This window comes from Bubalus kerabau, chromosome 1, assembly GCF_029407905.1.
Source record: "Bubalus kerabau isolate K-KA32 ecotype Philippines breed swamp buffalo chromosome 1, PCC_UOA_SB_1v2, whole genome shotgun sequence".
In the NCBI taxonomy this organism is placed as follows: domain Eukaryota; kingdom Metazoa; phylum Chordata; class Mammalia; order Artiodactyla; family Bovidae; genus Bubalus; species Bubalus kerabau.
Genome location: NC_073624.1, coordinates 78,198,159 through 78,220,796, shown reverse-complemented (window position 1 = coordinate 78,220,796; position 22,638 = coordinate 78,198,159). Strand labels below are relative to the sequence as shown.

General features: G+C 40.1%; 1 pseudogene; it reads right to left on the bottom strand.

Annotated features, from left to right (window-relative positions):
- Positions 1 to 5,448: 5,448 nt before the first annotated feature.
- LOC129649363 (lysozyme C, milk isozyme-like) lies at positions 5,449 to 10,613 on the bottom strand (annotated as a pseudogene).
- Positions 10,614 to 22,638: the final 12,025 nt, after the last annotated feature.

Genomic DNA, 22,638 nt, shown 5'->3' with positions numbered 1-22,638 from the left:
ATATATTGTACCATACAGAGAATATACCCAATATTTTATAATAACTAAATGAAATATAACCTATAAAAATGTGAATCACTATGTTGTGCACCTCAAAGTTAGTAATATTGTACATGAACCACACCTCAATAAAGAAAAAAGAGACCTGGAGTTTGGGAATTGAGCTAATGATAGATACAAATAAAGGTAAGCCAATATAGCAATTATGCAGTTACAGGCTCTAGGGAAAATAAAATCTTGCATAAGAGAAGAAAGTAAGTGTATTTACGGCTATGTAAATACTGAGTATTGATCTTAATAAGTACATGTAATTACACTGGAAGGATGCGTTTTAGGGAAAAGTGCCATATGTGATGAGATACAGGGGAAGAAAATAGAACTTAATCCTTAACTTCCACTGTAGGAACCAACATCAGGAACAAAACGAGCCTGATACATAAAACCATGGGAGAAAACGTAAAATTCTTTTTTTGTTTTTTTTTGGGGTTATGTCTCATAGCTTCTGAGATCTCAGTTTCCAGACCAGGGATTGAATCCAGGCAATGGCACTGAAAGTACCGACCTAACAGGTAGGCCACCAGGGAACTTCCTAGGATTCGTTTTTAAATTTAATTAAATTTCTTTATTGGCTGCGCTGGGTCTTGGAGCTGCGCAGGGGCTTTCTCTGGTTGCAGCAAGTGGGGACTACACTCTAGTTGTGGTGCTCAGGCCTCTTATTTCAGTGGCTTCTCTTGCTGGAGAGCATGGGCTCTAGGGCGTGTGGGCTTCAGTGGTTGCAACCCAGGGGCTCAGTAGTTGCGGTGCCTACTGCCTAGGATTCCTAACATTAAGCTAAAAAAGTAGAACACTGTTGCATGCGAAGAGGGAAAAATGGGGAGTTACATAAAAATCTCTTAGAACTATCCTACTGTAAACATTAACTTATAACCTCATAAAAATTTTAAATGATTTAAAATATAATTTGTTTAATAGACATATATTTAATTGAAAACATTGTATCTATGTATGATATTAGTCACTCATGATTATAACTTTTAGTAATTCCCTTTGTGCCTGCTAAGTCTCTTCAGTCATATCTGACTCTGTGTGTTGCTATGGACTGTAGCCTGCCAGGCTCCTCTATCCATGAGATTCTCTGGGTAGGATACTGGAGTAGGTTGCCATGCTCTCCTCCAGGGGATTTTCCCAATCCAGTGACTGAACCTGCATCTCTTACATCTCCTGCACTGGCAGACAGATTCACCTGGGAAGCTCCTTAGCAACTTCTAAAAAATATTTTTAAAGTCTCCTAAATACAAGTGATTGGAAAATACTCTGATGCTGGGAAAGATTGAAGGCGGGAGAAGGGGATGACAGAGGATGAGATGGTTGCATGGCATCACTGACACGATGGACATGAGTTTGAGTAGGCTCCAGGAGTTGGTGATGAACAGGGAAGCCTGGCGTGCTGAAGTCCATGGGGTTGCAGAGTTGGACATGACTGAGTGACTGAACTGAACTGAACTGAAATACAAGCGGAAGAAATGTGCTCAGAGCTCAGCTATAATTAGTGCCACATGAAAGCCTAGTTTTAATCTGGAATATCACTCTGCATTTCAAGTAATATCCTGATGTGAAACTAAGCAACATCAGAATTGACTTTCTTTTAAAAATGATGAAACTTTCATATTGGTTTTTACTTTGTTCTCTAAATAAGGGTGAAAATTTGGTTTGGGAACTTGATTGCATTCAAGTAACAGGTATAAGTAACACGACATTTATTAAAAACACTAAGCAAAATCTCCAACAAGAATTGCTTTCTCTCTTAGGCCAACTTTTGCTAATCTCTGATTGTTTTTTCAGTCAGTCATTGTTATGCATCAGTCCTGGTGCTTCTCAGATATATCTTATCTCTGCATCTGAGCTCTTACTCTTCAAGCCTCTCTCCCCTACCTTGACTCATTCTTTGTACACCTCTGGATATCATGATATGAATAAACCCACATTCTTTCCTGTTGATTCATATCAAAATGGTCTCAGAATCCTGAAATCTGAGGATGCACCTGAGTTGGGCCCCTCTGCTGTCCTCCAGGGGACTGGTCACATAGATTTGAGACCTGACTGTTGGAGCCACAGAAACTGCTATACTAGAAGTAAGTGAGAATGGAAAGTAGGAAAACTCTCAGAATGCCCAGTGTGGGGAAATGTACTAAATCATCAGGGAGATTCACTCAAACAGCTGATTTTTATTGACCGTATATTATGTTACAGGAACTGTTCTAGGTATTGGGAATGTGGGCATAAACAAGAGGAAAAACTTTCTGCCCTCCTTGCTGTAAAAACAGTGTCCCAGCATGGTATGTCAGAGATGAAACACAGTAAAGACGTCCCGATGTGGAACAAGGGCTGACCGCCTGAAGGGTATCAAAGCCTGAATGGAGACCATCTATTCCATTGTGTGGCAGTGTTGGGAGACTGGTTACATACAGGCAAACTGATCAGGATACGCTTTAAGAATTTTAAGAAAAATAGGTACCTGCTTTCTGACTATATTACAAGGAAGTTATCAACATAAAAGAAAAGAAAAGAAAATCTACAATTAACCTTGTGGTATGGCATTGGGATTGGAGGTATTCTATGAACTCAATTTGAGTAGATAAAATTAGGCAAATACATACATCCTCTAGCTCTTTCCTTTGATGAGGCATGGGAACAATGTCACTCTAGTGCCCAGAACTGGTTTTTTTTTAAACTGTTATCAACTGTGAGGGCTAAGAGCTTTTGGAGAAATAGCTGTTTCTAGGCTGAAGCAGCAAGAGAACAAGGTGAGCATTAGAACAGCTTGTGCCAGAAAACACAGAGAATGATGAGGTCATGTCAAGATGACACAGAAGCTAGCTTGCAGAGGCTCTCTGAAAGGAGAAAAATCAGGGACAATGTGAACATCAAAATAAATGATAGCAATGGATTGTGACTCATTATAATTGGAATAAAGTAGGAAGCCAGGGGTCCATACTGATATAATAAGTGCATGCAAAAACTGACATTTTGATGAGGAAGAAAATTTCTCAAATTTCTCAGAGGTCAAAGTACCTCTGCTGCTGCAGCTGCTAAGTCGCTTCAATCACGTCTGACTCTGTGCGACCCCATAGACGGCAGCCCACCAGGCTCCTCAGTCCCTGGGATTCTCCAGGCAAGAACACTGGAGTGGGTTGCCATTTCCTTCTCCAATGCTGGAAAGTGAAAGTGAAGTCACTCAGTCGTGTCCAACTTGTAGCGATCCCATGGACTGCAGCCCACCAGGCTCTTCTGTCCATGGGATTTTCCAGGCAAGAGGGCTGGAGTGGGGTGCCACTGCCTTCTCTGCAAAGTACCTCATCCTCTCCCAAATACCTCACAATGAGGGTGACTTACAGACATCACCTTAATCAAATGATCACTGTGAACATCATCCGTAACAGAACATTTCAAAACTGCATGTCAGCTGAAAGGACACAGTGAGAAGAGGACAATATCACATCTGTGGCATCCCTGCCAGAGATGCATAACCTGATCTACTCCAGGGATCATCAGAAAAACCTTAGGCATTTTATACCATAGGTGGTTGAGGTCGTCAAAAGGGTTAAAGTCATAAAAGTCATGGAAAAGATGAAGAAGTGATCTAGACTTAAGGAAACTGGAAAACATAACAACCACATATGACATGTGATTCTGAATTAGACCTTTTAATTAAGAGTTTATGGAACAATTGATGAAATTGCACAGATCTGATGACCAGGTGGTCCTAATTTTGTCCGTGTTCATCTCATGATTTGGATGATGTTTTGAGGTTCTGTAGGAGTTAAACACTGAAGGATTCAGAGCCATGGGCACCATGTTGGCAGTATATTCTCAAACTGTTCAGAAAACATAAAAGGTTGTACTGTATTTGCAAATTTGGGGAAAGATTGAGATTATTTCAGTCTCTTTAAAAAGTGGGAAAAACTATTCTTTTGAAAGTTATACTTCATCAAAAAGAATAAATAAAAGAATAAGTAAAACATGTATCAAATGGTTGCAGGTTTGAGCCCTGGGACACTCCAACACTTAAAAATCAATCAGCAGAGAAACAGCCAGCCTAGAAAGGCTGAGTAGGAACCATCAATGAGACAGAATATAAAGGAGGAGAGCTGAGGAAGAAAAACTTTTCAGAAATAGGAAGTGGTTCACTCTGTGCAATGCTACTGAGAGATCAAGTAGGATGAACAGAAAACAATTGATCACTAGAACTGGCCCCAGTGCATCCTGGGAAGAGTCATGTTGGAGCCGTTTTCAGCTGAGTGAGGACAGAAGTCAGATTAAGAAGAGATGAAAAGACAAAGGGAGGTAAGAGCATGGACTGGGTGAATATAGATATCTCACCCCAGAAGTGTTACTGGAAAGGGAGCAGAGAATGATATTGCAGTAGGAGGGTTATGTAGAGCCCCTGGAGAGTTCTATATAACAAGCAAGGTTACCAGGGCAGTATGGTGATGGACTGCATGTGGAGACACTGCCACTGGCTGGAGCAGAGGCCCTGCATCCTAGTAATAAAGGGGAAGGAAGGGAAGGTGGGCCCAGGGAAAGACGCGAACTCTACTACGGTGGCCAGGAGGGTAAAACCTTGTATGAGTTGCTTCTGTTCTGTCAGTGTAAAATGAGATTAGATAATCTAGTGAGTGCAGGTGCAGAAGGCCAGTGGTTGGGCATATGTGCTGGGACTTTGAAAAGAGAGAAGTAAATAGTGAGAGCCAAAAAAAGAAAAAAAAATTAGTGACCGTCATTTTGGTGAGTGGGGACACCAACATAGAAGGATTGCAGAAAGTGACTAAGATGACGAGGCTGACTTGAGGGCCCATTTAAATTTATGTTTATGAATTCAAGGTGAGGGGAATTCCTTGGTGATTCCATGGTTAGGCCCTAGAGAAGGAAATGGCAAGCCACTCCAGTATTCTTGCCTGGAGAATTCCATGGACATAGGAGTTGGGTGGGCTATAGTCCATGGGGTTGCAAAGAGTGGACATGACTGAGAGACTAACACAAACACCCATGGTTAGGACTCCATGCTCTCACTGTTCTGCTCCTTTTGACTGAACAGATGAAGGTTCACATGCCTACACAGGTGGGACTTTGCCTAAGATCAATTTGTTTAAAGATTCTCATTATATTTTTGTTGAATACTGGAGCGTACTTGTATCATTCAAGATTAAGTCTGGGTTATTTCTTTGATTAAGAACTGAATGTCCTAGAGATACATTTGATAATGAAGATTTTAGACAAATATTCACTAGCATTAGTTCTGTTAGCAAGCTGAAAAATGTTGTAGACCTAATACTAAATAATAAACACGTGAGGTAAACGTCAAGCCTCTTAGAAGAAAGACTGCATGCTCCTGCTTCTATAAAAACATAATTTGTTTGAAGAGTTGTAGTGTAACCTTTTACTCAACTATTACTTCCTTAATATCAAAAAGAGACAAAATGAGCTGAAATGAAAAATCCACTGTTGCACTCCGCAGCCCTGAACATAACTCCTGAGATCTTGGTTTTGACACTTGTTTCTCCATACCCTGTAGAAAAAGATGAAACATATGGTAAGAAGGTTGAAACATATCTTCATTGTGTTATAGATACTTCAAATCCTTTGAGAAAACAAAATAGTTTATCAATACATGAAATACAAGTTATAGACAGCTGCAAGTATTGATGTTTAGCTGGAGATATGTATATCAAGGACTTCACATCTCCCCCAAGCCTTCACTAGGGCACAGAATGCTGAACACAAATGCTGAGTTCTGTGCAGTCCACAACAGACTGCAAAGTGCAGTCCACATTTACTTAATTCCAAAACTAATTTCGAGATATGACAAGGTATTGGTAGTGTATGGAGAATCTTAAAGCCTCTAGAAATTCCCCCCCCCCCCAAAAAAATGAGTAGTAAAAGAGTAAGATTCTGAATCTGGTAAAATATTGTTTCTATGTAATACACTGTTTAGCATAAATCTAAAGCTGCAGTTTTACCATGGTCTTTGGGAATATTCCCTCACTTCTCTCATCACAGCAGGATGAATCAGCTCTCCTTTTTAGTGCTTAACACATACTGTGCTCTATAACAGGAGCTAAAGACTAATAAGATTAGTCTTATTCTAAAGACTAATCTACACAGTGATGTAGGTCCACTATATTTCAAACACAAACATACAAAGAAATCCATAGAAGAGTGGTCAGATTTGTGGTGATCCAGAGTGGGGCTTGAGGGTGGGGTGAGGGGTGAGGAACTGGACAAAGGCAGTGGAAGGTACTACAGACTTCCAGTTATAAGACAATAGTAGGGATGTGATGTTCAACAGACCTTCTCTGGTGGCTCAATGGCAAAAGATTGCAGCTGCAGTGCAGGAGACCCAAGTTTGATCCCTGGGTCAGGAAGACCCGCTGGAGAAGTAAATGGCAACCTACTCCAGTATTCTTGCCTAGGAAATCCCAAGGACAGAGGAGCCTGGCGGGCTACGGTACATGGGGTCCTGAAAGAACTAGACACGACTTAGCAACTAAACAACAACAAAATACAATATACAACATGATAAATATAATTAACACTGCTATATGTTATACGTATATAAAGGATGTTGAGAGTAAATTTTAAGACTTTTCATCCCACACAGAATTTTTTTCTTCTATTTTTCTAATTTTGTATCCATATGAGATAATCTATGCTTACTAAACTTATTGTGATAATCATTTCATGATGACTATAAATAAAATCACTATGCTGTACACCCTGAACTTTTATAGTGCTGTATGTCAATTACATCTCAGTAAAACTGGAAGGGGAAAAAAAATATACCATGCTCTAACACCTTGTGGATCACTGAAACCTTCTTTGCACTTGCTACAGCTTGAGTGATGTCATCTTTCAGCAAAGCTGGAAAAGAAGTGGTGAGAAGTGAAAACAATATAGAAATTTCATTTTAAGTTTAGGTTAAGTCAGCTTTCTCTTAGGCTGAGGAAAGAACAACTAATACTATTTTTTAAGAGTCTGTGTATCTGTGTGAATGCTGGAGGGAAACTCTTTCTTCATTTGATGGATCCTTTGGTATGAAATAAAGCATTCTGTTTCTCATTTACCAAAGTCAGTGGATGTTCAGGAACTATTAATTAATGTGATACAAGGGACTCTTTTTACTAGGCAGTGTAAAAACAAAACAAACAAGCAGAAACAGGTCTAGAGTTTTTTACTTAGCAATTCTAATGGAAATTTATCCTAAAAAAATCATGGTATGTACCCAAAGATGTGTATACAAAATGTTTCATAGCAGTTTATATAAAAGGAGAAAATGGAAACAGCCTAAGTGCTTAACCCTGAGAGATAGACTGAGGGACTCCCTGGTGGCCCAGTGGTTAAGAGTGCACCTTCCAATGCAGGGGATGCTGGTTCAATCCCTGGTGGGGGAAGGAAGATGCCAAATGCTGCAGGGCAGCTAAGCCTGCACGTCCCAACTGGAGAGAAGCCTGCATGGCACAATGAAGATCCTGCCTGTGGCAACTGAGACTTCACATGGCCAAAAATAAACAAACAGATGTTAAAAAAGGAATAGATTGATAAATTACAGAATATCTACACAGTATAACTCTATTCATCTTAAAAAATAATAAAGATGGGTATTTGTTAACAAAAATAGTTTGTGAAATAAAGAGCAAATTGTAAAGCTGTAAATTTAGTACAATTTCTTTTATGTTGAAACACATTGCTTGTGGATACAAATGTGCATAATATAGCTTTAATTCATTTACATGAGTCATGTAGATTCTGAAAGAAGATAGGGATACCAAAAGTTACCAGTGTTCATGCATCTCTTGGTAGTAAGAATTTCTATTCAATGATCACAGGTTATTCTATAATGCAAAATATTTGTATAAAATAAATTAACTGGATACAAAATAATATTCTAAAGGCTAATCTTTTTATTAGGACTTGGAATATTTAAAAATATAACTATCAGTTTTGCAATATTTCTTCAACATTTTATGCAGTAAAGATTCATATGTTATTTCTACTTTAAAAGGAACTCAATAGAATACTTTTTTCACCCCATTTACACAAATCTGTAAATTAGCCTGTTAGAATGATTATGCTTATACAGGCACAGGATTTTTTGAAGATGCAAACCAAAGAATTTAGAAATGAAATGTCATAATGTTTCTAAATCAGTTTAAAATCACTCAGCAAACAATCCCATATATATGATATACATAAAAGAAGTAAATATGACAAAATGTAAATAACTGTAAAAGTACACGATGAGCATATTGTTGTTTATTATGCTAATGTTTCTAATTTTCCAAATATTTAAGACATTTCACAATAAAAAGTAAAAGTTATATTTTAAAAAGACCACACATATTCCTCTTTTTTGGTTAGCCACTAATACTTTTGTTTTTTAATAAAGGAGGGTACATTGAAAAACAACAAACAAACTCCCACACAACCAAATTATCCCTAAACCTCTACAAACAAGGAAAGTAGGAGGAATGGCATTGTTCTTTACAAAGCATCAATATGTCCAGTTATGATGAAGTGATAGGTCACTCCAGAAACTCTTGTATGTTAGCAAACAGCAAGCTTTTATGATACCAGCTCTTTAATTTCTAACTTAAGGAATTATGAGGAGCAAAGTAAAGAGCTTCTAGAAGTTAAGATGGAGTTATTTTAGGTCCCTGATGAGCCCTTCAAGACCTTTTTATTTCTATTGAATCTTGACCTAAAGTATCATTCCAGTTTTCCCATAAGATGTTTATGGAAAAGCTTGACTAACCCAACAGGTATAACCAGGTGAGTCCTGTGCCATCACTCCACATTATCCTGTCTTACCGCTGCAGGGTATATGACAGGCATTAACTGCTCTTGGGGTTTTGCCATCATTACACCATCTATGGCTATTGATTCGAAATATCCCATAATCACTGCTTTTGTCTCCATGATTGTAGTTTGTAGCTTGTGTGTTGTAATTTCTTTCCCAACTGGCCAAACACATCCCTGAAAAAAAATTAGCAATAAACAGCAACACGACATAACTTATACTTCACAGCATAATTAGTTCTATTTAATTCTACTTTACTAACAACTTATTTTATAAGTATAAAGATGTGTTTTACTTGTAAAATATTTTAACATTTTCGTGTTAAAGGGCCCTTAAGAGAATTCTTTTGTTAGCAAAACATTTGTTTATACCAATGAAACAAGTAACATATTTTAAAATATTAAAATAGATGTTTCCTCTATTGCTATTACCCTTCCCCTGCTCCCATCACTCACGTAAGATTCAGCCTAGAATAAAAAAATCAACAGTTATTGAGTAGATTTTGTCATTAGCGGTATATGTGTGAGAGAAGATGCTTCAGTGGTGTCTGACTCTTTGCAACCCCATGGACAGTAGCCCTCCAGGCTCTTCTGTCCATGGGATTTTCCACACAAGAATACCGGAGTGGGTGGCCATGCCCTCCTCTCAACCCAGGTCTCAAATCCACGTCTCTTGCGTCTCCTGCATCAGCAGATGGTTTCTTTTTACTGAGCCATCTGGAAAGCCCTGTTAGTGGCATATGCATATGCTAATGGAAAAATACTTTTATTAGGAAAAAAAATTTTAAGTATTTTTTTCTGGGAGAAAAAAAAATTTCTTATGGTACCTAAAGTTGAATTTGGATATCAAATTAGAATCCTGAAAAGAGTCATAGAATAGGAAAGACTATGTCATCCATCCATCCTTCTAGCCAGTTACTCATTCATTTAAAAATAGTTATGGAGGAGAAATGTCTGAATTCACTCTGAAAAATACAGTGATGACTGACAAATATGGACTAAAATACACAGTCACTTTTCCTTAGGACACATCTTGAATTTTGTGGGAGAAAATGAAAAATAATTCATCAACTGGAGTCAGAATAATAAAATGTCATTTCATACTGCATTTCAGGGATCCTTATATAGATATTGAGTGAGGGGGAATAGGTTCCTTTTGTCCCTGTTTTAAGAGTTCAATGAAATTAAAAAAAAACAACTTTGCCCAACATCATGGTAGGGGCATTAAAAATGAGAAAAACACTGCCTTACTCAGGCTTGCAGAACTCAAGTTCCAAACTGGAAATGGCTAGAGTCAAATACCAAGGGCTTGACAGACATATCCCAGGTGCTGAAATATATCTTATAGTCAGCCTCCACATGCCAGCTGGCAAATTCAGTGGCTCTAGAGTATAGCGGTACCTGGCATGCTTAGAATGGTATAGAATTTGACCCTCCCATGCCTCAGTCCTTCACCTGGTACATCTGATTCTAAAGGAACCATTGATGTTTTGACCACTGTGAATGTACAAAACCTCAAAGAAATAAGAAAAGTCCATTCACACAATATCCTTTATTATTCATCCGCTATTAGTATCTGTTCCACACCTGGCTCACGATTTGGAAGGAGGAATAGTTAACTTACACTTTGCCAGGCTGACGCCCTTATAGCCATCTAATCCAAGTCTTTTCAGAGTTCTGGCAAGCTCACAGTTCTGAAATTTCTTGCCCTGAACAGTGACAGAAAGGAGGAGAAGCCCCAGATTAAGGAGAGCCTTCATGTTGACCGACAAGCCAGATATCCAGGCTGGACTTGGTATTTAAAATCTCTTCACTTCCCTCTTCTCTGACCAGTTTGGGGGCTCCACCCTTGGTGACATGTGGAAAGCAGGGCCTGTTTTTGGTCCACTGACCAAAGTTTTCTTCCTTATGTTTAAAGGAATATGCTGATATCCTAAGTATTAACTGGCAAGAAAATTATAAAATGAGATTGCTTAATGACCTTGTTCAGAAAGAACTGGGATTAGCACTATAGCCCAAAGAGGAACTTCCTCTTGTTTTATTACAAATTTGAGTAACTATAAAAAAAAAGATTACTGAATGAATATTTTATCCAACTGAAAATTAACTCTAAAATTTCATTAAATCTTTATGTGCTTTCACTATGTTGTCTTCTTTTTCACGTAAAATTATTTTATATATATATTTTCCACAGAACAACATGAAATACTGCCTGGTGTTCTGATAAGTAAGTAGCACCACACCATGTTGTTCAACCAGACTGCTCATGTGAACAACATTCCTAACTCCTTTCTGACAATGGCTTACTTCACATTTCCATGTTAGAACATAAAGGGTCATTGTAAAGCAAAATAACTTAACAGTAAAACTTACAGAAGGATAACCATATATGCCACCCCAAAATCTTCCTCTTTGGCACAAGGATTATTTTGAGCTGAGGCAACTGAAAAGAAGCAAATCCAAGAAAAATTCTCTGCCCTCCCCCTAGTTTCCTGAAAGCAGAACATAAATTTGTGCAGATATTAATCACCAATAACCCTTGACTCTTACCAGCCCCAAGACAGCACCAGAAGAGTCAATAAAACAACCTTTACTGAGTATTAGTTTTTAATGTTTTTATTATCATCCTACAATCTGCCAGCCTTGAAACCTAGCATTCTTTTCCTCTGTCTTGTTACTACTCTAAAAGTATCTTGTTCTTTGGTTAAGATAATCTGTAAGTCTAAGTTCTAGCCATGTTTTTGAATTATGCCTACTAGTATTTCTCATAAGTATAAATGAGATGTGCATGTTAATGGACTTTGTTTACTTTTCTCTTGTTAATCTTTTGTTACAGAGACCCAAACAAAAACCTTAAAATGGCAAAAGGAAACACGTTTCTTCCTGTACAGTTTCTAGTGATGAGGATGGACAGGGAAAGGCTAGAACACTCCTCTTGCCTCAAACTGCAGTTGAGATATGGGATAATCGACAACAGACCAGCAGAAGGTAAGAATTCTTACCATGTCTGTCTCCCAGCTCTCTGTCTGTAGTGCATTCAAGAGAGGAGGATAAAAATTTCTCCTTCTCTGTTCCTTTCCAAATTCACACTGGCAGGAGAAAAATATTTGTGAAAATAGATCTTGAATCATGCCTCTTGTGAATTTGTTTTTGGTCATCAACACCTACGGTTATTGATTCTTAGCCTCCCAGAAAGAGTCATGCTTTCCTTTGTCTCTCTCATTTGTCATAGGAATGAAAAACGTTAAAACAAGAATCTCTATTTCTCTTGTTTTATGTACTGAGAACTTTTGTAACCAGTGAGAATATTCCCTCTCATTTTTGCCACTTGAGGGGTGCAGGTTGTCTGTCAGGCTTGCCTCAATAACTAGTTAGGACCCTAAGACATGAAGTAACAGGCAACATTTTCTTCATCTAACTAACCACACTGGGTCTCAGGAAAGTTTGTCTTTATAAAGACATTATAAGGGGTCTTTATTGTTTCTACAAGATTAAGAGGGGAAGATCAGAGAACAAATGTCAAGAACTACAGATGGCACACAGCAAGTATAAAACTTATGTAAATATTGATAGTCGGGAAACTGCTTTGACAGAGGTCCAGGAAATGTACAGAAAGGCTTGATTTATTGTCCCTTACTCTCTAAGCAGACACCACCAGGTCCAGATCTTTGTGTATTTGGGGAAGGCACTTCACACACACAAAATATTGAACTAATCTACGGACTATTAAAGAAAATAAAAAAGATTATAGTACTTATCCAGAATTCTGATAACAGGCAAATATGTTCCTGACTTCCTCCTTAGATAAAACTTACGATTCTTAGTCCCTTGGAAATATTGATCTTATCATATCTTTGAAATGGAGCATCCAAATGGTTGGCTAAAGCACCCTCGCTTGGGACTGGAAAAAAAAACAAACAAAAAGAGAGAGAGATTTTAAAAAGCAAACTGCTACTTGATATTTCTGTAACTTCCGTAACTGCCAAAAATTTTATCCACAGCCCCCATAAGGTTATCTATTAAAGGCAAGTAATATTCTGCTTCTCTTTCTATCATATAAATCTTTCACCTTTAACTAAAAATTTCTGTGGAGAAGAATAATTCTGAGTTCAAGAGGGAGATGATACATGTATAATTATGGCTGATTTGTTTTGTTGTACATCAGAAAGCAACACAACATTGTAAAGCAATTTTCCCCCATTTAAAAATAAAAGTTAAAAACAGGCAAGTAAAAACCTTAAAATGTCTTCCCACAAATATTGGTAAAAGGCTTCAGCCATCTGAGTGGGTAAACTTAACTTGTTCCATCTGCCAGAAACACCATTTATATCCAACTATTCTTGCTTGTTTGGCTCTAGGTGAGTGATCACACCATCGTGATTATCTGGGTCATGAACATATTTTTTGTACAGTTCTTCTGTGTATTCTTACCACCTCTTTTTTATATCTTCTGCTTCTGTTTGGTCCATACCATTTCTGTCCTTTATCGAGCCCTTCTTTGCATGAAATGTTCCCTTGGTATCTCTAATTTTCTTGACGAGATCTCTAGTTTTTCCCATTCTGTTGTTTTCCTCTATTTCTTTGCTCTGACCACAGAGGAAGGCTTTCGTATCTCTCCTTGCTATTCTTTGGAACTCTGCATTCAAATTGGAGTATCTTTCCTTTTCTCCTTTACTTTTCGCTTCCCTTCTTTAAACAGCTATTTGTAAGGCCTCCTTACAAGAGGATGTTTGCTATGACCAGTGCGTTTTCTTGGCAAAACTCTATTAGCCTTCGCCCTGCTTCATTCCGTATTCCAAGGCCAAATTTGCCTGTTACCCCAGGTGTTTATTGACTTCCTACTTTTGCATTCCAGTCCCCTAGAATGAAAAGGACATCTTTTTGGGGTGTTAGTTCTAAAAGGTCTTGTAGGTCTTCATAGAACCATTCAACTTCAGCTTCTTCAGCATTACTGGTTGGGGCATAGGCTTAGATCACTGTGATATTGAATGATTTGCCTTGGAAACAAACACAGATCATTCTGTCGTTTTTGAGATTGCATCCAAGTACTGCATTTTGGACTCTTTTGTCTTCACATTCCAAGTGAGATGGTAGGTGTTGAGAGAGGGCATCAGAGGGCAGACACACTGAAATCATAACCACAAAAAACTATCCAATCTGACCACACGGATCACAGTCTTGTCTAACTCAATGAAGCTAAGCCATGCCGAGTGGGGCCACGCAAGATGGGCCGGTCATGGTGGAGAGGTCTGACAGAATGTGGTCCACCGGAGAAGGGAATGGCAAACCACTTCAGTATTCTTGCCTTGAGAACCCCATGAACAGTATGAAGAGGCAAAATGATAGGATACTGAAAGAGGAACTCCCCAGGTCGGTAGGTACCCAATATGCTACAGGAGATCAGTGGAGAAATAACTCCAGGAACAATGAAGGGATGGAGCCAAAGCAAAACAATACCCAGCTGTGGATGTGACTGGTGATAGAAGCAAGGTCCAATGCTGTAGAGAGCAATATTGCAGAGGAACCTGGAATGTTAGGTCCATGAATCAAGGCAAATTGAAAGTGGTCAAACAGGAGATGGCAAGAGTGAACGTCGACATTCTAGGAATCAGTGAACTAAAATGGACGGGAATGGGTGAATTTAATTCAGATGACCATTATATCTACTACTGTGGGCAGGAATCCCTTAAAAGAAGGATACTCTGTCTATCAGATCCAATCCCTTAAATCTACTTCTCACTTCCACTGTATAATCATAAGGGATTTGATTTAGGTCATACCTGAATGGTCTAGTGGTTTTCCCTACTTTCTTCAATTTAAGTCTGAATTTGGCAATAAGGAGTTCATGATCTGAGCCACAGTCTCATCCTGGAATGTGAAGTCAAGTGGGCCTTAGGAAGCATCACTATGAACAAACCTAGTGGATGTGATGGAATTCCAGTGGAGCTACTTCAAATCCTGAAAGATGATGCTGTGAAAGAGCTGCACTCAATATGCCAGCAAATTTGGAAAACTCAGCAGAGGCCACAGGACTGGAAAAGGTCAGTTTTCATTCCAATCCCAAAGAAAGGCAATGCCAAAGAATGCTCAAACTACCACACAATTGCACTCATCTCACACACTAGTAAAGTAATGCTCAAAATTCTCCAAGCCAGGCTTCAACAGGATGTGAACCACGAACTTCCAGATGTTCAAGCCAGTTTTAGAAAAGGCAGAAGAACCAGAGATCAAATTGCCAACATGCTCTGGATCATTGAAAAAGCAAGAGAGTTCCAGAAAAACATCTATTTCTGCTTTATTGACTATGACAAAGCCTTTGACTATGTGGATCACAATCACTGTGGAAAATTCTGAAAGAGATAGGAATACCAGACCACCTGACCTGCCTCTTGAGAAACCTCTATGCAGGTCAGGAAGCAAGAGTTAGAACTGGACATGGAACAGCAGATTGATTCCAAATAGGAAAAGGAGTACATCAAGGCTGTATATTGTCACCCTGCTTATTTAACTTCTATGCAGAGTACATCATGAGAAACGCTGGGCTGGAAGAAGACAAGCTGGAGTCAAGGTTGCCAGGAGAAATATCAATAACCTCAGACATGCAGATGACACCACCCTTATGGCAGAAAGTGAAGAGGAACTAAAAAGCCTCTTGATGAAAGTGAAAGAGGAGAGGGAAAAAGTTGGCTTAAAGCTCAACATCCAGTAAACGATCACGGCATCCGGTCCCATCACTTCATGGGAAATAGATGGGGAAACAGTGGAAACAGTGTCAGACTTTATTTTTGGGGGGCTCCAAAATCACTGCAGATGGTGACTGCAGCCATGAAATTAAAAGACACTTACTCCTTGGAAGGAAAGTTATGAACAAGCAGAGACATTACTTTGCCAACAAAGGTCCGTCTAGTCAAGGCTATGGTTTTTCCAGTGGTCATGTATGGATGTGAGAGTTGGACTGTGAAAAAGGCTGTGCCGAAGAATTGATGCTTTTGAACTGTGGTGTTGGAGCAGACTCTCGAGAGTCCCTTGCACTGCAAGGAGATCCAACCAGTCCATTCTGAAGGAGATCAGCCCTGGGATTTCTTTGGAAGGAATGATGCTAAAGCTGAAACTCCAGTACTTTGGCCACCTCATGCGAAGAGTTGACTCATTGGAAAAGACTCTGATGCTGGGAGGGATTGGGGGCAGGAGGACAAGGGGACGGACGACAGAGGATGAGATGGCTCTATGGCATCACTGACTCGATGGACGTGAGTCTGAGTGAACTCCGGGAGTTGGTGATGGACAGGGGGGCCTGGCATGCTGCGATTCATGGGGTTGCAAAGAGTTGGACATGACTGAGCGACTGAAATGACTGAACTGAAGGGCCCATCAGAATGCCTCTAATGGGCAGTTCATCAGAAAGCAGTTGGAATTTGTGTGAAATGGAAGTACAAGCTTAATGTCAAAGTGCTCTATCAGACCTCCTTTTATTGTTGCTGTTCACTTAGCATTCCATTCAAGTGATTATTCTAAGTTACACAGAAGGAGAGGCCTACCTGCCTTTTTGTTAATACGTTTTCTTTCATGCGAGAAACTGACAGGGCAGATATCAAACCGTGTGTTCATTGTGCTCATTGTTATTAAGGTAATTCCCTGGGTGCACCAGAAAAATAGCTACAGGGAGAAGTCACAGTTCCAAGGAGCCACCAAATACTTGCGAAGGCTGGAGTTTTACTTCCTCATCAAGAATGAGCCTCTCTAAAGAAACATGGGAAGCTAAGTATGCAAACTCTTGAAAGTATACACTGTCTGGAGTGAATCACTACTAGCTTAGTTAAGAAAACAGCTTTGAGTATGGATGGGGGGAGAAATGGGGCCAGAGGGTGGTGGAAAGGAGTGAAAAGGTTAAATAACTGTCAGGGGAAATGTATGGTCACGCGAGTGTGTGCTCCTCGGTTCTTTGTCTCGTCACAACAAAGATTTGGAGTGACGGACATTAAAGCCCCCTCGGCGCGTCACAGCTCTCAGGTCTTGGATAGACCGTGTTATAGCTCTCAGGTGTCGAAAGGACCATGTTATAGCTTTTAGACAAATCCGTGTTAAACAGCTTTATTTTATTTAGAAGACAGCAAGAAAATCCATCTTTGAGGCGTGAGGGCACATCAATCCAAAGACGAAAAAAGAAGAGCACCCCAGCGTGCAGGAGAGAGAGAGAGAGAGCTAGCTTTGGCTCCTCTTTTTATATGTTTGTGTCTCCCTGGGCCTGTCCTATGTAAACTGGGCCAGCCAGGAGTGTTGTTTGTTTTACCTGAGATCCTCACTCCGGTCCTCGGACCTTCTTTTGTTCTATTTTCACGGGCTTTTTCTTTCTTTATCTTTTAGCCACCGCCATTTTGGACTCCTTTTCCCTATTCTACCTACCGAACAGGATTAATTCCATCTGCAGGGTTTTGTGCTTTTTAAATTTTTGTTGCTTTTTTGGTTTTGGTTTCATTTTGGTTTGTTTTTTTTTTTTTTTTTTTTTTTTTGCAGATCTTTCTCTTAATTCTACAAGATGAGAATGTCCAGGTAGAGGACAGACTTTCTGATCTTAGTTTCCAAAGTCACTTGTGACTCACTTGGTGCCTGTTGAACTCTGAAAGTTCCTCTTCCACTTTGTGAACCAACAGGAACTTCCTTGTCGTGGAGTGATTAACACCCCGCAATCCCACTGCATGGAGCCCAGGTTTGAGCTTTGGTCAGAGAACTAGATCCCAAAGATGCAACTGAAGAAAAAAAAATATCCCAAGTATTGCAACTAAAGATCCCACATGCCCCAGTGAAGATCAAAGATCCCAAGGGCTACAACAAAGACCCAGCATGGGATAAATAAACAAAACAGCAACAACAGGAAAGAAAACCAAGCTCATAGATATGGAGAACAGATGGATGGTTGCCAGAAGTGGGGGGAGGCGGTGGGCAGTGGGAGATAAGGTGAAGGAGGTCCAAAAGTACTAACTTCCAGTTACAAAACAAGTCATGGGGATATGAAGTACAGCACAGTGATGATAGTTACTCTATTGCACATTTAAATTTGTTGAAAGTACATGTTTAACATCATCACAGAAAAAAAAAAAAAAACTTTTGTAACTAACTTTGGCAATGTGTGACTAATATAATGACCAAACCTGGTTTACCAAAGAAACTAGGACAAACCTTTTGCCAAAACCTATCCAATTGCAGGTACCTGGACAGGGCAAAGCTGCCCAGTTGTAGAGGCTAAATTTGTCTGCAGCCTCTCTCTGCCCCTGATACATGACTCATTGGTGCATTTAGTCCCCTGGTTTATGAGTACTCATCATAGACTAATGACAATTGCTTTGTTTACTTACTTTAAATTTTAAGAAACTCTAATTGATCAACAAACTTGTATCCCAGGTCTAACTAAAATCCAGTTAGCCATGGTCAGGGCACAGGGTAACATATACATAGAACTATCATCAAAAAGGCAAGAGAGTTCCAGAAAAACATCTATTTCTGCTTTATTGACTATGCCAAAACCTTTGACTATGTGGATCACAATAAACTGTGGAAAATTCTGAAAGAGATGGGAATACCGGACCATCTGACCTGCCTCTTAAGAAATCTGTATGCAGGTCAGGAAGCAACAGTTAGAACTGGACATGGAACAACAGACTGGTTCCAAATAGGAAAAGGAGTACATCAAGGCTGTATATTGTCACCCTGCTTATTTAACTTATATGCAGAGTACATCATGAGAAACGCTGGGCTGGAAGAAGACAAGCTGGAGTCAAGGTTGCCGGGAGAAATATCAATAACCTCAGACATACAGATGACACCACCCTTATGGCAGAAAGTGAAGAGGAACTAAAAAGCCTCTTGATGAAAGTGAAAGAGGAGAGGGAAAAAGTTGGCTTAAAGCTCAACATCCAGTAAATGATCATGGCATCCGGTCCCATCACTTCATGGGAAATAGATGGCGAAACAGTGGAAACAGTGTCAGACTTTATTTTGGGGGGGCTCCAAAATCACTGCAGATGGTGACTGCAGCCATGAAATTAAAAGACACTTACTCCTTGGAAGGAAAGTTATGAACAAGCAGAGACATTACTTTGCCAACAAAGGTCCGTCTAGTCAAGGCTATGGTTTTTCCAGTAGTCATGTACGGATGTGAGAGTTGGACTGTGAAAAAGGCTGTGCCGAAGAATTGATGCTTTTGAACTGTGGTGTTGGAGCAGACTCTCGAGAGTCCCTTGCACTGCAAGGAGATCCAACCAGTCCATTCTGAAGGAGATCAGCCCTGGGATTTCTTTGGAAGGAATGATGCTGAAGCTGAAACTGCAGTACTTTGGTCACCTCATGCCAAGAGTTGACTCATTGGAAAAGACTCTGATGCTGGGAGGGATTGGGGGCAGGAGGACAAGGGGACGACAGAGGATGAGATGGCTCTATGGCATCACTGACTCGATGGACGTGAGTCTGAGTGAACTCCGGGAGTTGGTGATGGACAGGGGGGCCTGGCATGCTGCGATTCATGGGGTTGCAAAGAGTTGGACATGACTGAGCGACTGAAATGACTGAACTGAAGGGCCCATCAGAATGCCTCTAATGGGCAGTTCATCAGAAAGCAGTTGGAATTTGTGTGAAATGGAAGTACAAGCTTAATGTCAAAGTGCTCTATCAGACCTCCTTTTATTGTTGCTGTTCACTTAGCATTCCATTCAAGTGATTATTCTAAGTTACACAGAAGGAGAGGCCTACCTGCCTTTTTGTTAATACGTTTTCTTTCATGCGAGAAACTGACAGGGCAGATATCAAACCGTGTGTTCATTGTGCTCATTGTTATTAAGGTAATTCCCTGGGTGCACCAGAAAAATAGCTACAGGGAGAAGTCACAGTTCCAAGGAGCCACCAAATACTTGCGAAGGCTGGAGTTTTACTTCCTCATCAAGAATGAGCCTCTCTAAAGAAACATGGGAAGCTAAGTATGCAAACTCTTGAAAGTATACACTGTCTGGAGTGAATCACTACTAGCTTAGTTAAGAAAACAGCTTTGAGTATGGATGGGGGGAGAAATGGGGCCAGAGGGTGGTGGAAAGGAGTGAAAAGGTTAAATAACTGTCAGGGGAAATGTATGGTCACGCGAGTGTGTGCTCCTCGGTTCTTTGTCTCGTCACAACAAAGATTTGGAGTGACGGACATTAAAGCCCCCTCGGCGCGTCACAGCTCTCAGGTCTTGGATAGACCGTGTTATAGCTCTCAGGTGTCGAAAGGACCATGTTATAGCTTTTAGACAAATCCGTGTTAAACAGCTTTATTTTATTTAGAAGACAGCAAGAAAATCCATCTTTGAGGCGTGAGGGCACATCAATCCAAAGACGAAAAAAGAAGAGCACCCCAGCGTGCAGGAGAGAGAGAGAGAGAGCTAGCTTTGGCTCCTCTTTTTATATGTTTGTGTCTCCCTGGGCCTGTCCTATGTAAACTGGGCCAGCCAGGAGTGTTGTTTGTTTTACCTGAGATCCTCACTCCGGTCCTCGGACCTTCTTTTGTTCTATTTTCACGGGCTTTTTCTTTCTTTATCTTTTAGCCACTGCCATTTTGGACTCCTTTTCCCTATTCTACCTACCTAACAGGATTAATTCCATCTGCAGGGTTTTGTGCTTTTTAAATTTTTGTTGCTTTTTTGGTTTTGGTTTCATTTTGGTTTGTTTTTTTTTTTTTTTTTTTTTGCAGATCTTTCTCTTAATTCTACAAGATGAGAATGTCCAGGTAGAGGACAGACTTTCTGATCTTAGTTTCCAAAGTCACTTGTGACTCACTTGGTGCCTGTTGAACTCTGAAAGTTCCTCTTCCACTTTGTGAACCAACAGGAACTTCCTTGTCGTGGAGTGATTAACACCCCGCAATCCCACTGCATGGAGCCCAGGTTTGAGCTTTGGTCAGAGAACTAGATCCCAAAGATGCAACTGAAGAAAAAAAAATATCCCAAGTATTGCAACTAAAGATCCCACATGCCCCAGTGAAGATCAAAGATCCCAAGGGCTACAACAAAGACCCAGCATGGGATAAATAAACAAAACAGCAACAACAGGAAAGAAAACCAAGCTCATAGATATGGAGAACAGATGGATGGTTGCCAGAAGTGGGGGGAGGCGGTGGGCAGTGGGAGATAAGGTGAAGGAGGTCCAAAAGTACTAACTTCCAGTTACAAAACAAGTCATGGGGATATGAAGTACAGCACAGTGATGATAGTTACTCTATTGCACATTTAAATTTGTTGAAAGTACATGTTTAACATCATCACAGAAAAAAAAAAAAAAACTTTTGTAACTAACTTTGGCAATGTGTGACTAATATAATGACCAAACCTGGTTTACCAAGAGAAACTAGGACAAACCTTTTGCCAAAACCTATCCAATTGCAGGTACCTGGACAGGGCAAAGCTGCCCAGTTGTAGAGGCTAAATTTGTCTGCAGCCTCTCTCTGCCCCTGATACATGACTCATTGGTGCATTTAGTCCCCTGGTTTATGAGTACTCATCATAGACTAATGACAATTGCTTTGTTTACTTACTTTAAATTTTAAGAAACTCTAATTGATCAACAAACTTGTATCCCAGGTCTAACTAAAATCCAGTTAGCCATGGTCAGGGCACAGGGTAACATATACATAGAACTATCATCAAAAAGGCAAGAGAGTTCCAGAAAAACATCTATTTCTGCTTTATTGACTATGCCACAGCCTTTGACTGTGTGGATCACAACAAACTGTACAGAATTCTAAAAGAGATGGGAATACCAGACCACCTGATCTTGCTCCTAAGAAACCTATATGCAGATCAGGAAGCAACAGTTAGAACTGGACATGGAACAACAGACTGGTTCCAAATAGGAAAAGGAGTACGTCAAGGCTGTATATTGTCACCATGCTTATTTAACTTATATGCAGAGTACATCATGAGAAACGCTGGAATGAAGCACAAGCTGGAATCGAGATGGCTGGGAGAAATATCAATAACCTCAGATATGCAGATGACACCACCCTTCTGGCAGAAAGCATAGAAGAACTAAAGAGCTTCTTGATGAAAGTGAAAGAGGAGAGTGAAACAGTTGGGTTAAAACTCAACATTCAGAAAACTAAGATCATGGCTTCTGGTCCCATCACTTCATGGCAAATAGATGGGGAAACAGTGGAAACAGTGTCAGACTTTATATTTTGGGGGCTCCAAAATCAGTACAGATGGCGACTGAAGCCATGAAATTAAAAGACGCTTGCTCTTTGGAAGAAACACTATGACTAACCTAGACAGCATATTAAGAAGCAGAGACATTACTTTGCCAACAAAGGTCCATCCAGTAATCATGTATGGATGTGAGAGTTAGACTATAAAGAAAGCTGAGGGCAAGGAATTGATGCTTTGAACTGTGGGGTTGGAGAAGATCCTTGAGAGTCCCTTGAACTGCAAGGAGATCCAACCAGTCCATCCTAAAGGAAATCAGTCCTGAATCTTCAATGGAAAGACTGATGCTGAAGCTGAAACTCCAATACTTTGGCCACCTGATTGGAAGAACAGACTCATTTGTAAAGACCCTGATGTTGGGAAAGATTGAAGGCAGGAGGAGAAGGGGAGGACAGAGGACGAGATGGTTGGATGGCATCATTGACTCAATGGACATGAATTTGAGTAGACTCCAGGACTTGGTGATGGACAGGGAGGCCTGGCGTGCTGCAGTCCATGGGTTTGCAAAGAGTTGGACACGACTGAGTGACTGGACTGAACTGAATCCTTTCCAGGACTAAGTG